Below are 9357 nucleotides of genomic sequence, written 5' to 3'. Positions count from 1 at the left end.
ACGTGCAGAAGAAGGTAATAATATCATCCGTCTTCTCAACTTCTAAACTTGTGCTCTTATGGATGTTATTGCTTCTATTGCAGAGTAGGGAGAGAGGTGAGGGCCAAGAGAAGCTCAATACCTTCACGGGATTATGTCTCTCCCGCAAGTCAAAGAAGCCGGAAGGGGGGTGGGTCAACCCAGGCGCTGGCTTGAGGATTGATGCATACAGTGGGAAGTTCAAGGAGCACAACGGGCCTGACTCCGATCCGGCCTCACAGGACATTGACGCTACAATTTCCCTCCAGTTGGAAGACGGCAAGAAGGGTGGTCGGTTATATGTTGGCGACGGTGCCATCCGTAAGAAGGACATCCCAAAACTCTCTCACCTCCGTGCTACCACGTCGAGCTCAGGTCCTGCTATAGAGCTTCGCCCACAGCCTGGGCTGCACATGCTCCATCAACTCGAGGTATCTTTTGCTTCATCGACCTTCCTTGTGATTTCTTCTTTGTATTGCAACTATGGTGAACTTGTTGTGATGGCATATTGTAGGCCAATGCCAGGCTTCGAGAGGAGGAAGCCATGAAAATGCAGCAGGCCCTGTTTCAACAGCAAGAATTCATGGTTAAACAACAGGCAATCCTGCAGGAGACATTTGCTCAACTCAGAAATAATATGCAGGGTTCCACTTTGCCCGTTCTTCCTCCTCTTCCGACTCTTCCTAATTTCAACTTTGTAAGTCTCTGAAATTTTCAATCATGCATCTTACCTTCATGCTTGAAGATCATGAATCTTACCATCTCATCCTCTCGTGCTTCAAGTTTTCTCAGTCGGGACAAGGCTCCAATAACTGTGTGGTAGGTGGATCTTCACCTGGCTAAGCAAGTCCAGTGACACCCACTACGGTTCATGTCGCTTCGACCTCCCCGCAACAATGATCACTTGAGGTAGTCGTCCATGTTTGTCCATTGTTGATGCTTGCGTCTTCTCGTTGCTTGTGCTTCTCAACTTAAAACTTCTGCATTGTTGATGGTAGAGTCCACAAGCGTCGATGCTTATATTGTACATACTTCCTAGCTTCTATTTGAGCCTCATATGTTGATGCTTGTTGACTCTTTTTCCTTATCCATCTTTGCAACTTATCTTTAGAAACTCATGCTGATAATGGACTTATAGGTTTGCATTGTGGATGGCGTTGACGGTGGGCATATATGCTGCGGTGGAGCTCATTGGTTCATGCTTGGTGTGAACATGGAACTCATGATTCTTTAATTTGTGAACCTCTGGTTGCATATGTATGTATGTTGTTGTGAACCTTCGTTGGATATGTATGCACTGTGTCGACCTGAAACTTACGATCCTTTCGTTTGTGATCTTCTGTTGCATACCTATGCATATGTGGACTCTGCACTCATGTACGGTTGGATATATGTATTACTCGATATATGTTTGTTGGTCATGGTCATGTACTGCTGGATACATATATTTGTTGGATATATGTGCTGCTGGATAGATGTACTACTGTATATATGTTGTTGCTGCTCCCTGAAGTGTTATATGTGCTGCTGGATAGATGTACTTGTGTATATATGTTGTTGCTGCTCCCTAAAGCGCCTGTATATATGTTATATGGCCTAAAAGCCGTGTAGCCCAGCACCTGACACCCGGCTTATGGCCTATAAGCTGTGTATCCGAGCACCTGGCACCCGGCTTATAAGCCATATGGCTGCGGCCAACACATAAGCCGTGTATCCCAGGACCTGGCACCCGGTTTATAGACCATCTGGACACATGAGCAGGCTATATAAACCGTGTACCTCAGTTAACCGGCACCTGGCTTAGATATGTATATAAAAACCGTGCTGTTGTCGGCGGAACTCGGCTTATATAGTAACCGTGCGGTTTGCGGTTGCACCCGGCTTATATATAAACCGTGTGTCCGCGGTCGCACCCGGCTTGTATATAAACCGTGTGTTCGCGGTCGCACCCGGCTTATATATAAACCGTGCGTCCGCGGTTGCACCCGGCTTATATATAAACCGTGCCCTGACGACGGCACTCGACTTATATAGACGGTGACACGTGGCCGTTAACATCAGGCTACCGTCAGGTTACTTTATTAAACCGGGAGCCCTATGAAAATACTCGGTTTATACATAAGCCGGGCTTTTTCGGTTCAGCTCTTGGCTTATATAGTATAAGCCGGTCGACTGTAAACCGAGTGCTATAAGCCGGGAGTTTTACTCGGCTTATATATAAACCGAGTTTATATCAATGTAAGCCGAGTGTATTTGCTACACGGCTTATAAGTTTTTCCCTGTAGTGGACATGCTGCGGATGCTGCTGCGATATACTTAACTTCACATGAGGAGATGGCCACAATTGTTTGCTTATGTGACACCCAGCTGACTGAGTTTGAACCAATGTAGAAGATGGCACCCGAGATACTCTTTCTGTCATTGATGTCACCCGCATGATCACCATCACTAAACCCAACAAACTTCAGCTGGTTCCTCTCCTCTCTCTTATAGAAACACCCATGATTCAGAGTGCCTCGCACATACCTCAAAATATGTCTTATCGCTGTCATGTGTTCCTCAGACGGCTGCTCCATGTACCGGCTGACATACCCAACGGCATGGCATATATCCGGACGAGTGTGCACTAGGTATCTCAAGCTCCCCACTATGCTTCGGTAGGAAGTTGAATCAACTAGTGGAGAGTCACTTACTTTCCTCAATTTCAGTCGTTGCTCCATAGGAGTTTGAGTTGATTTGCAATCTCCCATGCCACACTTGTCCAGAATTTTTGCTGCATAAGCTGATTGACACAACGAGATGCCTTGTTGGATTTGCTTCACTTCAATTCCAAGATAGTAACTGAGTAGGCCCAAGTCACTCATGCTGAACATATTATTCATCTGGTTCTTGAAGTTTTCTATCTCCGTTGTGTTGTCCCCGATGATGATCAAGTCATCTACGTACACTCCCACGAGCAGACTTGCACCATCCTTCTTCCTCTTGTACACAGCATGCTCATATGGACATTTTTCAAAACCCAAATCTGTCAATGTCTTGTCCAATTTAGCATTCCATGCCCGGGGTGCTTGATGCAGACCAGACAATGCCTTGTTAAGCTTCAGAACTTTGCTTTCACTTCCTTTCCTGACAAAACCAGAAGGTTGCTCAACATATACGATCTCTTCCAAATCTCCATTTAGAAAGGCCGACTTCACATCCATATGATGAACTTCCCACCCTCTCTGAGCTGCCAAGGCCACAAGCAAACGCACGGTCTCAATGCGAGCTACCGGCGCAAACACTTCATCAAAGTCAATACTTTGTCGTTGAACACATCCTTTCGCAACAAGTCGTGCTTTGTGCTTCACCACTGCACGTCCAGAGTCCTTCTTCACTTTATAGACCCACTTCAATCCAATGGCCTTATACCCCTTTGGCAAATCAGTCAACACCCATGTGCCATTTTCCTCAATGGAGTTCATCTCCTCCTGCATAGCCTGCTGCCAACTGCTCTCTTTCTTCGCCTCATGAAAATTTGCAGGTTCCTCCATTCCGAGCAAACACAAGTTTGAGTACTACGTCGCTACCTCATTGGTCTCATCATACAACTCCTCAAGCAAGCGTTTTCCTTGTGGCCCAACCGGCGTACTCCACGATGAAGTAGACCCTTCTGTGCAGGCGTTCTAGGAGTCGCAGTTGAGTGGGGCGTTCCTGTAGGAATGGGTGCCGTGGCAGGCGTTTTGTGGGTCTGAGACGCTGCCATGGCAGCATTTTCTTCTACAGTGGCAGCAGTTCTCGATGGTGTAGGAGTTGCTGCACTTGTTGGTTCTCCGCTGACCGCTGCTGGTTGAGCAACTTCAAATACGAAGCTGGGAGTGATGTACTGCTCCTGGGACTCACCATGGCCCCAGTCCCATTTCCTTTCTTCCTCAAACACGACACCTCGAGTGATGTGCAACTTCTTTCCAACCGGATCATACATCCTATATGCCTTGGATGGTGCTTCATATCCAATGAACACCATGGGCGAGTTGCGGTCATCGAGCTTTGACATGTGCTTGCCCACCTTCTTGACATGTGCGCCACAACCAAACGTTCGCAGATGCTCGACATTTGGTTTCTTTCCATGCCAAGCTTCGTATGGGGTCTTGCCATTTACACTTTTAGTCTCAGCTCGGTTCAACAAATATACTGCTGTAGATACTGCCTCTCCCCAAAACTTGCCTGGGACTGACATGCTCTTCAACAAGCTTCTGGCCGTACCAACTACCGTTTGGTTTCCCCTCTCGAGAACGCCATTTTGCTGAGGGGAATACGGCACCGTCAAGTGGTGATTAAGTCCCAGCTGATCACAGTAGTGTGCAAACTGATTTGAGGTGAACTCTCCCCCTCTATCTGTCTTCAAAACCTTCAACTTGTGCCCAGATTCAAGCTCAGCTGCTGCCTGAATTTTTTTTACTGCCTAGAGCGCTTCATCTTTGCTCTTCAGAAGCACAATCCACATGTAACGCGACATGCCATCGACCAACAACAGGAAATACTTTTTACCGCCGTGCATGGCAGGGCTTATGGGGCCGCAGAGATCCCCATGGACGAGCTGCAATGGCTCGGTTGCTCGGTAGCTTGCTGCTGATGGGAATGGCAGACGACGTTGCTTGGACAACATGCAGCAGTCACACACCTGATCAACATGCTCAATGGGTGGCATTCCCTCCACCATACCCAAGTGAGAGAGACGACCAAGTGTTCTGAAGTTCACATGTCCGTAATGCTTGTGCCATAGCCAAGGCCCGCTACAACATGTCATCAGGCATACCGGATCAGCATCCTCAATGTCCAGTACATACATACGGCTTCTAGTCTGCAGTACACGAGCGATCAAATTCCTTTCTTGATCCCAGACTTGCAACACACCATTTTCAGCAGCATACTTGCAGCCATTCTCATCTAGCTGCCCCGAGCTGATGATGTTGCTTCTCAAACGAGGTATAATGTACACATCTGTCAGCAAACGATGGCCATCTCCAAAGCTCACCTTTCCTGATACGGTGTGGTCCAACTCAATGAATTTTTCAGAGCAGCCTGTCATGTGATTGCTAGCTCCGGTGTCTAAGTACCAACAAGTGTTCTCACTACCTGACAACTTAGGCACTACTATCTCCTCATTCAGCAAAACAATCTCACCAGTTGCCTCTACAGATTGCACAAGTTCAAGTGTCTCCATCATCAGCGGTCTGGCCCAACATCATCTTCTTGGGCAAGATTCAGCTTCTCTTTCTTTGGTTCTGGACATTCAGACTTGAAGTGACCAAGTTCATCACAATTGAAACACCGTACCTTGCTCTTGTCGAACTTTCGGTGCTTCTTGGGCTTGTTCTCAGAATGCTCACCACGCTCTCCGCGCCCGCCGTGTCCACCACCGCGTCCGGACTGCCCTCGCCCACGGCCACCGCGCCCGCCGGCGCCACTGCCGCTGCTGCTAGAACCCTCACCACTCAGCTTCTGTTTGCCGAGCAGGTTCTCCAACGCCTTGGTCACAAGCATGAGCTGCTCATTCTTTTCACCGCGATCACCACGGCGCCCGATCTCATTCTCCTCGAACGCGCGCAACCGGCCAACTGCCTCAGCCATAGACATGGTCTTCATGTCACCCCACTGCTCGATCGTCCCGATGATCTGCGCGAAACGATCAGGAACAACAACAAACAGCCACTTGACGACCATCTTCTCCTGGAGATCCTCTCCTAGGGCACGGATCTTGCTGACAAGTGCATTCAAACGGCGAGATAATGGGGAAATCGTCTCACCATCATCCATCAGCATGCGGTCAAACTTCCGCATCAGCTGATTTATGCGCGCCTCGCCGATCCGCATTGTGCGAATCGCAGCCCAAGCCTCTTTCGCCGTCTTGTACTCGACGAGCGCCATCATCACATCATCAGGAACAGACTGGGAGATCGCTGCCATCACGCCCATATCTCATTCCCCGTCGTACTCGGCGTCGCCCTCAACCACTGACCACGCGCCCAATGGACGCATGATGATCTTCATCTTGGCTTCCCAAAGATGGTAGTTCGATTCCGGAGGACCAAGGCACCTTCCTCCGAGGAGCTGTCGCCCGTGCGCTTCCCCGGCGGCTGGTACTTCCCCGACGCCAGCACCTCCTTCGGTGTCTCATCGCTCGCCATCGCCTCTGAACACCACCGCCACTCTTCACCACTCTCGCCGCCGCCGCCGCCGCAAGGTCGCCTCCCTCAAACCGAGGCTCTGATGCCAATTGTCAGGGAATTTAGCCCCTGGATCAATCAAACGCACGTGATCTCGTGGACTTGAAGAACACACACGCACGCGAACACACAGGAGACGAACATGAGGTTTTGGCGACGCGGACTAATTGTGTCTTTTGTGTTTCTTTCCTAATTCCCATGGCCTCCCGCCCAACAGAACGTGGCCCAGTACAACGAAAAAGCCTCCTCACGAGGTTGAATGAGGCCTCAAATTACTAAAAACATATCAAATTTCTTAAGTTGATTTTCCACATCATATTTTTTTGAGGAACTGGGACAGTGGGAGAGGCTCCCACTGTCATATATATTAATAATTATAACACACTTTCCACATCATATTACTATATATTGATCATATTCCCGCATTAAACTAATACAGCCGCAGAAGAATCTAACCCTGAACTTTGCATTGGCCCTCTCCAATTAATTTTTTCGACACAGAAGAAAACATGTATTGATATTATCATCATGTCAATCCAAGACAACCAGTCCAATATATATGTGCTAATATATCATTGAGTTTGCTAGATCAGGAAATCAACCAGAGGTTGTCGGAGGATACAAAATTGACGAAGGAGCAACGGCAGGAAACGGCTCCAACAATTTCTTGTTCTCCAACACGGACCATTCACATTGAGAGACGTCGCGTGCCTAGTTTTCGGGTGCTGGTGCGCATTCTTCCTATCACATTGAAGTCCGCTCAGTTACAACTCTTCTTTAGCAAGCATGGCAAAGTGCTCAATGCTGAGGTAATCCACTGTAAGAAGACACATGTCTCACATGTTATCGGCCATGTGACCATAGAGACGACGCATGCCCATCTGGATGATGCTCTCATGGATCTCGACAAGCTGATTCTGGAAGGGCACAGTCTGAAGGTCAGCTTGGTCAATTAGGGGCAGCCGTAACAGTGTCGATGTGAGCTCAGATCTATTTAAAAAACTAGATTTTCATTTTTGCATTGTTGTATAAACTAGCAAAGTGGCTTGCTGGATGCGCTGGCTAGGATTTTATGAAGTTAAATTTTGAGAATATATTATTTGATTTGTCAATTAAAAATTGAAAGCAAATATGATGAACTTTTCAAATATAAGAATTTTAAAAACATATTTGTATCTTTTGTATGCTTAATATTTTATTGATATATAGATGTATGTAGTTTGATGATCGAAATTATATTTGTATCTTTTGGCTGACAATTTTGGTCATGTTGCTTAGTCTTTTCTATAAATAAAAATTTAGTAGTTCTCATTATTTTCTTCTAGTCATAAGTTAATTTGCTAACAGTATGCAACATTGGCATATTTATTTAGTGAGTTTGTAGTGCAATTGATTTTGGCTTTTTATATAGTATAGATATCCATAAATTCTTTGTCGGTAGTTATTTGCTTCCATAGACGTGAACAACAGTACCAAGGGTGGACACTGTGGGAGCAAAATATAAGCCACCCACATGGTATATTTTCGCTATCATACCCGTACCTTTTTCTTATTACAAAAAAGTACCTTGATATATTCTGGTCTAATATATGAGACACGACACACGAGCACTCACAATAGTAAGGTTTATGTAGAAAATGTCATTTTTTGTTGGGTCCCACAAATTCTTCACTTTCTTATTCTACTCTTCTTGACTTCTCGGTCTTCTTTCCCCTACTCATACTTTCACACATTGAGATTTTTCATCTTCCCCGATCCCCTTTCTCTTTTCCTCAATCTTTCTTGTCACTCATGATGCCGTGATGCTCCCATCAGGTTCCTTTCTCTATTTGCTGCATTTTGGTTGGTCTTCCACACCTGGAGCCACCCTCGCAGCTAGTTCGACCACACATTGATCCTGGACGGTGGCTGGTTTGTGTCCTCGCATGTTCCAATGGTCCCCTAGGCTGGTAAACAGAGACAATGGTGTCCGTGCATTTGCTTAGTCATTGATTTCATCCCCCGCAGACCCGCGGCCCTCTTGGCTTCATATTTTGTTGCCAGCGACATTTCCTTTCACAAGCGCACAAGCTGGGCGGATCGTCTCTATTTTCGCTCGCGGTAGCTGGGCACATCATCCTCGGCCTCCATAGCGGCAACATTCTCCATATTTCGACCTACGGGTCACTATTTTTCCTTTTCTGACTTTGTAATATTCTGCCTTCTTCTTATCATTTTCCTGTGCTTGTGCGATGCAACAAATATTATGTAATTTATGAAATGCCTGTTCGTGGTAAATATTTCATCATATTTCTTTCAAATCTTGGAAAAACATGTGTTTCTTTTTTAAAGTGGTATATAATTGTTGAATGAGGTACATAGTACCACTGCCCTTGTTTTCCAAAATAAACTGTCCGATTGGGTGCCTGACAATCATATACCTAGTATATAAGATTTGGTGACTACATGGGTTAGTATATATATATCAATGTAATGTATCAGGTTCCAAATGTTGTAATAACCGCCATGCGTAATAGGTTTCACTTATGAGTAAAATTTTATATTATTTTTTTAATTCATTTAATAATCTAGTACTCAGATCATATGTTTGTATACGATTATAAAACCTATAAACTATGATACGTCTAGCTACTCTTATTTGTTGTGATATGTCGGATGTGGTATACTAACAAATACGACATATAGAAAGGAGTCAGGCCACACATTACGGCAGCCTTTTTTAGGACTCTAATGCATGCGTCTATAAATGGAGGATTCAGCCCACATCACGTTACCCTTTTATCTTGGAAACGAAACGTTTTTTTTTGTCGTAATGACAATGGTGGGTAATTTTTTGGATGTTTAATCTATTAAATAGATGTTTGGATGTTTCTAATTATTGTGGGATTTTCTAGTCTAATTGTTTTTTTTCCGGGAGCCCGTCAATCACTTTTTATATATAATAGAAGATGAGTTATGTGTATGGCGAACCACCAACATTTTGTAACAAAAGTCAGCGTTGGTCGTGGGATCTGTTTCCCCTTTCCCCTCTCCCTCTCCCTGCGCCGGCCCCGTAGGCATCCGGGGAGAACCCTAGCACGACGCCAGTCTCCACCTTCCCCTTTCCTCCTCCGTTGCCACCGACGCGCAC

The 9357-nt window shown here is 45.9% G+C and overlaps 1 long non-coding RNA gene across 1 annotated transcript; it reads left to right on the top strand.

The window, feature by feature from the left end:
• The first annotated feature begins 295 nt into the window (after positions 1-295).
• On the top strand, positions 296-1320 carry LOC123066991 (uncharacterized). Its single transcript, XR_006431490.1, has 4 exons — positions 296-449; positions 533-715; positions 802-927; positions 1157-1320. It is a non-coding gene; the product is annotated as an uncharacterized lncRNA (long non-coding RNA).
• Positions 1321-9357: the final 8037 nt, after the last annotated feature.

This window comes from Triticum aestivum, chromosome 3B (genome assembly GCF_018294505.1).
Source record: "Triticum aestivum cultivar Chinese Spring chromosome 3B, IWGSC CS RefSeq v2.1, whole genome shotgun sequence".
Taxonomy (NCBI): Eukaryota; Viridiplantae; Streptophyta; class Magnoliopsida; order Poales; family Poaceae; genus Triticum; species Triticum aestivum.
Note: the sequence above shows the minus strand (reverse complement) of the source record. Positions and strands in the feature narration are given on the sequence as shown.